A 5,638-nucleotide genomic window follows, 5' to 3' on the forward strand; every position below is an offset into this window, starting at 1 on the left:
CCATTCCTGAGCCATGTTTCTGTAATTGCTATGGTATCCCAGTCCCATGTTCCTAACCATGCCCTGAGTTCATCTGCCTTCCCTGTTAGGCCCCTTGCATTGAAATAAATGCAGTTTAATTTATTAGTCCTACCTTGTCCCTGCCTGCCCTGACTGTTTGACTCACTTCTGTTCTCAGCTGTACCCGTCTCAGATCGATCTCTTTCCTCACTATCTCCCTGGGTCCCACCCCCCACCTTACTAGTTTAAATCCTCCCAAGCTGTTCTAGCAAATTTCCCTGTCAGTATATTAGTCCCCTTCCAATTTAGGTGCAATTCGTCCTTCTTGTACAGGTCACATCTACCCCAAAGGAGATTCCAGTGATCCAAAAATGTGAATCCTTCTCCCATACACCAGCTCCTCAACCATGTATTCATCTGCTCTATCCTCCTATTCCTGCCCTCACTAGCTTGTAGCACTGGGAGAAATCCAGATATTACTACCCTTGAGGACCTCCTTTTTAAATTTCTGCCTAACTCCTTGTAATCTCCCTTCAGAATCTCAGTCTTTTCCCTTCCAATGTCATTGGTTCCAATGTGGACAATGACCTCCTGCTGGCTCTCTCCCCCGTGAGAACATTCTGCACCCTCTCTGAGACATCCTTGATCCTGGCACCAGGGAAACAACACACCATTCTGCTTTTTCTCTGCTGCCCACAGAAACATCTGTCTGTACCTCTGACGACAAAATCCCCTAGCACAATTGATCTCTTGGAAGCCAACGTACCCCTCGTTGCATTAGAGCCAGACGCAATACCAGAAACTTGGCTATTTGTGCCCTGAGAATCCATCCCACCCTACATTTTCCAAAACAGCATACCTGTTTGAAATGGGTATATCCACAAAAGACTCCTGCACTAGCTGCCTACCTCTCTTACCTTTCCTGGAGTTAACCCATCTATGTGACTGTATCTGAGACTTTCCCCCCTTCCTATAACAGCTATCCATCACATACTGTTGCTATTGCAAATTCCTCATCGCTTCTATCTGTCTCTCCAACTGATCCACTCGATCTGATAAGATTCGCATTTATGGCAGATATAATCTGCAGTAACCCTTTAAACTCTCTTTAAACTCCCACACCTGACAAGAAGTGCATATCACTGCAAAGGTCATTTTTGCTCCTTCACAATCTACAGACTCAGAAAATAACACCGTCTTATTCCTCTACAAACACTGCCCCAGGTTAAATTAATAGCTATGGCTCGATACTATCACAGAGCAGGAGCAAGAGGCCATTCTGCCCCTCGATACAGTCACACAGCAGGAACAAGAGGCCGTTCTGCCCCTCCATGGTGTTACATAGGAGGGGGAAAAGGCCTTCAGCCCTGTGATAGTGTTACACAGAATGAGATCATTCAACATCTGTACTCTGTTCACTGAATTATTACAGCACAGAAGGAGACTATTTGCTCCATCATGCCTATACCTGATACACAGAAATAGACTAAGGCTGTTCATCTCCTTGAGCCCGTTACACAGGAGAAGACCATTCAACCCTTTAAGCCTGCTACATAGGCTGAGGCTATTGTGATCCTGGGGCCTATTCAGCCTGTTTTGAGGATTTGGTGCAGCAGCTGTTCATCACAAAGACTTTATTGAAATGAAACTTAAGTTGCCTTCAGGGTTTGTGCATCCTGGCATACATGGTACAGACATTTGTACGTGATTGTATTTGAATCCAAACATCCTCCTTTTTGGTACAAAAATATATGTATTATAATGTATACTTATAGTTACCCAAGCTACCAACTACATTCACCACTGCTCTCAGGCCTTAGCATTCCATTAGTATATAAATGCATTGCACGCTGCAGACATTAAATTGTGCTGGTCTTTTAATGGTAACATACATATTGAATGTTCGTTCACTAGGCAGTGTCATTCCTGTGCTATTTGTTGTTGCTGTGCTAGTTGTTGGGTTGCCTTGAATGTCTGAGTCTTCAGGGTAATCCAAGATGGAGGACAGGAAAAAGTTGTAGCTGTAAGAGCTGCTCCTTTTTTGAGGTATTTTACATGTTGGAGGTGATTTCCTTGAATTCCGGAAGCAGTAATTACTATTGTATAAACTGTTGCATTGTTTTGGATCCTCAGGGAAGATCCAAAGAATGGCATTTGAAAAAGGAGTAAGAGAACAAAGGCAGAGACCACATGGTCAGTGAGAGAGAGAGAGAGAGAGAGAGAGAGAGAAAGAAACCAACACTGCTGTCTGACACAGCTGTGAATCTGCACAGTTACTGCCTTTGCTGTTTCAGTTCAAGCATTTCTGGACATCGGAGTGCATCTAAGACAAATTAACAAACAGTGAAATTCACAGCTGACCTTGGAGAAAGCTGATTGAGAGAGCTTACAGCATAGGATCCGATAAGTGCATCGTTTTTAATGTGTAACCTTGCAGTATTTTTCTAATACTGAGTGGAGTGGGTTCTGTTTGATTATATGTTTTATTGAGATCTGTCTCTTGATTAAAATTTAAAATTTAAAACAAAGGTACTGAGGTAGACTCAGCAGTGTTTTTTAGAGCAGTAAGACTGTGCTATTTTCTGTTGATTAGGGTGCAAAGATGGCCTTTAGTAGAGTGGTGTGCTCTTCCTTTGGGATGTGGGTGATTAGAGCAAATTTCCATATTACTGATTATTATGTCTGCAGTAAACGTGTTTGTTTGCGAATCTTATCAGATCACATGGATTAGTTGGAGTGGCAGTGAGAGGCAATAAGGAATTTACAGGAGCCATGGGGTGTGATGGATGGCAATTATAGGAAGGGAGAAAAACTGCAGATACTGTCAGTAGATGGGTTACCGCCAGGAAAGGTAGAAGAGGGAGGCAGATAGTGCAGGAGTCTGCTGTAGCTCAAACAAGTATGCTATCTTGGAAAATATAGGGGGTGATGACTCTCAGGGGAGTGTAGCACGAGCAGTCAAGTTTCAGGCTGTTATGTAACGTGGTGTACGTCAGGTTCCAAGCGATCGATTATGATACGGGATTCTCTGGTCAGAGGCACAGACAGATGTTTCTGCAGCTGACGGCGAGAAATCAGAATGGTGTGTTGCCTCCCTGGTGCCAGGTTCAAGGATGTCTCAGAGAAGGTGCAGAATGTGCCCAAAGGGAAGAGGGACCAGCAGGTGGTCATTGTACACATTGGAACCAACAACATAGGAAGGGAAAATGATGAAATTCTGAAGGGAGAATGTAGCAAGCTAGGCAGGAATTTAAAAATGAGGTCCTCAAGAGTAGTAATTTCTGGATTAATTCCAATCCTTTGAGCTAGTGAGGATATGAATTGTAGGATAGAGCAGATGAATGTTTGGCTGAGGAGCTGGTACAGGGTAGAAGCGTTTACATTTTTGGATCGCTGGAATCTCTTCTGGGGTAGAAGTGACCTGTACAAGAAGGGTGGATTGTACCTAAATTGGAAGAGGACTAATAAATAAACTGGCAGGAGATTTGCTGGAGCTGCTCAGGAGATTTAGACTGATAGGATGGCGGTGGGGTGGGGGAACCCAGGGAGATAGTGAGGAAAGAGATCAATCTGAGACTGGTACAGTTGTGAAAAGGAGTGAGTCAAACAGTCAGGGCAGGCCGGGACAAAGCGGCAAACAAGGTAGGACTGATTAAATTTATTTCAATGCAAGGGGCCTAACAGGGAAGGCAGATGAACTCAGGGCATTGTAAGGAACATGGGTCTGTGATATCATAGCAATTACAGAAACATGGCTCAGAGATGGACAGAAATGTCAGCTTAATGTTCCAAGATACAAATGCTATGGGAAGGATAGAAAGGGGGGTAAGAGAGGAGGGAGAGTGGCATGTCTGGTAAATGATAACAATACAGCTGTAACTTTGGGATGATATTCCTGGGAATATCTCCAGGGAAGTTATTTGGGGGGAACTGAGAAATAAGTAAGGGATGATTACCTTATTGGGATTGTATTATAGATGCCCTAATAGTCAGAGGGAAATTGAGAAACAAATTTGTAAGGACACCTCAGTTATCTAAGAGAAATAGGATGGTTAGGGTAGGGGATTTTAACTTTGTAAACATCGACTGGGACTATCATACTGTTAAGGGTTTACATGGAGAGGAATTTGTTACGTGTGTACAAGAACATTTTCTGATCCAGTATGTGGATGTACTGACTAGAGAAGGTGTAAAACTTGACCTACTCTTGGGAAATAAGACAGGGCAGGTGACTGAGGTGTCAGTGGGGGAGCACTTTGGGGCCAGCGACCATAATTGTATTAGTTTTAAAATAGTGATGGAAAAGGATACATCAGATCTAAAAGTTGAGGTTCTAAATTGGAGGAAAGTGAATTTTGATGGTATTAGGCAAGAACTTTCAAAAATTGAATGGGTGAGGATGTTCGCAGGAAAAGGGACGGCTGGAAAATGGGAAGCCTTCAGAAATGAGATAACAAGATTGCAGAGACAGTATATTCCTGTCAGGGTGAAAGGCAAGACTGGTAGATACAGGGAATGCTGGATGATGAGAGAAATTGAGGTTTTGATCAATAATAAGAAGGAAGCATATGTCAGGTATAGAGAGGATAGATCGAGTGAATCCTTAAGTATACTCCTACTGTCTTTATACTCGAAGAGAGAAATCAGTATGGCAAAAAGGGGACATGACATAGCTTTAGTAAATCGGGTTAAGGAGAATCCAGAGAGATTTTATAAATATATCAAGGACAAAAGGGTAACTAGGGAGAGAACAGGGCCTCTCAAAGATCAGCAAGGCAACCTATGTGTGGAGCCACAGAAAATGGGGGAGCTACTAAATGAATATTTTGCATCAGTATTTACTGTGGAAAAGGATATGGAAGATCGCAAGGTTTGTGAAGGTTTGTAGCTCAGGTTGAGGTTTAGGGTGTAGGTTTGCTTGCTGAGCTGTAGGTTTGATATCCAGACGTTTCATTACCTGGCTCGGTAACATCATCAGTGGCGACCTCCAAGTGAAGCGAAGCTGTTGTCTCCTGCTTTCTATTTATATCTTTCTCCTGGATGGGGTTCCTGGGGTTTGTGGTGATGTCATTTCCTGTTCGTTTTCTGAGGGGTTGATAGATGGCATCTAGATCTATGTGTTTGTTTATGGCGTTGTTGTTGGAGTACCAGGCCTCTAGGAATTCTCTGGCATGTCTTTGCTTAGTCTACCCCAGGATAGATGTGTTGTCCCAGTCGAAATGGTGGTTTTTTTCATCCGTGTGTAGGGCTATGAGGGAGAGAGGGTCAAGTCTTTTTGTGGCTAGCTGGTGTTCATGTATCCTGGTGGCTAACTTTCTTCCTGTTTGTCCTACGTAGTGTTTGTGGCAGTCCTTGCATGGAATTTTATAGATGATGTTGGTTTTGTCCATGGGTTGTACTGGGAATTTTAAGTTTGTTAGTTTTTGTTTGAGAGTGTTGGTGGGTTTGTGTGCTACTAGGATTCCGAGGGGTGTCAGTAGTCTGGCTGTCATTTCTGAAACTTCTTTGATATATGGTAAGGTGGTTAGGGTTTCTAGCTGTGTTTTGTCTGCTTGTCGTGGTTTGCTCTTGAGGAATCTGCGGACTGTAATTTTTGAGTATCCGTTCTTCTTGAATACGTTGTATAGGTGGTTCTCCT

The sequence above is a fragment of the Chiloscyllium plagiosum genome, chromosome 37 (genome assembly GCF_004010195.1).
Source record: "Chiloscyllium plagiosum isolate BGI_BamShark_2017 chromosome 37, ASM401019v2, whole genome shotgun sequence".
NCBI lineage: Eukaryota > Metazoa > Chordata > Chondrichthyes > Orectolobiformes > Hemiscylliidae > Chiloscyllium > Chiloscyllium plagiosum.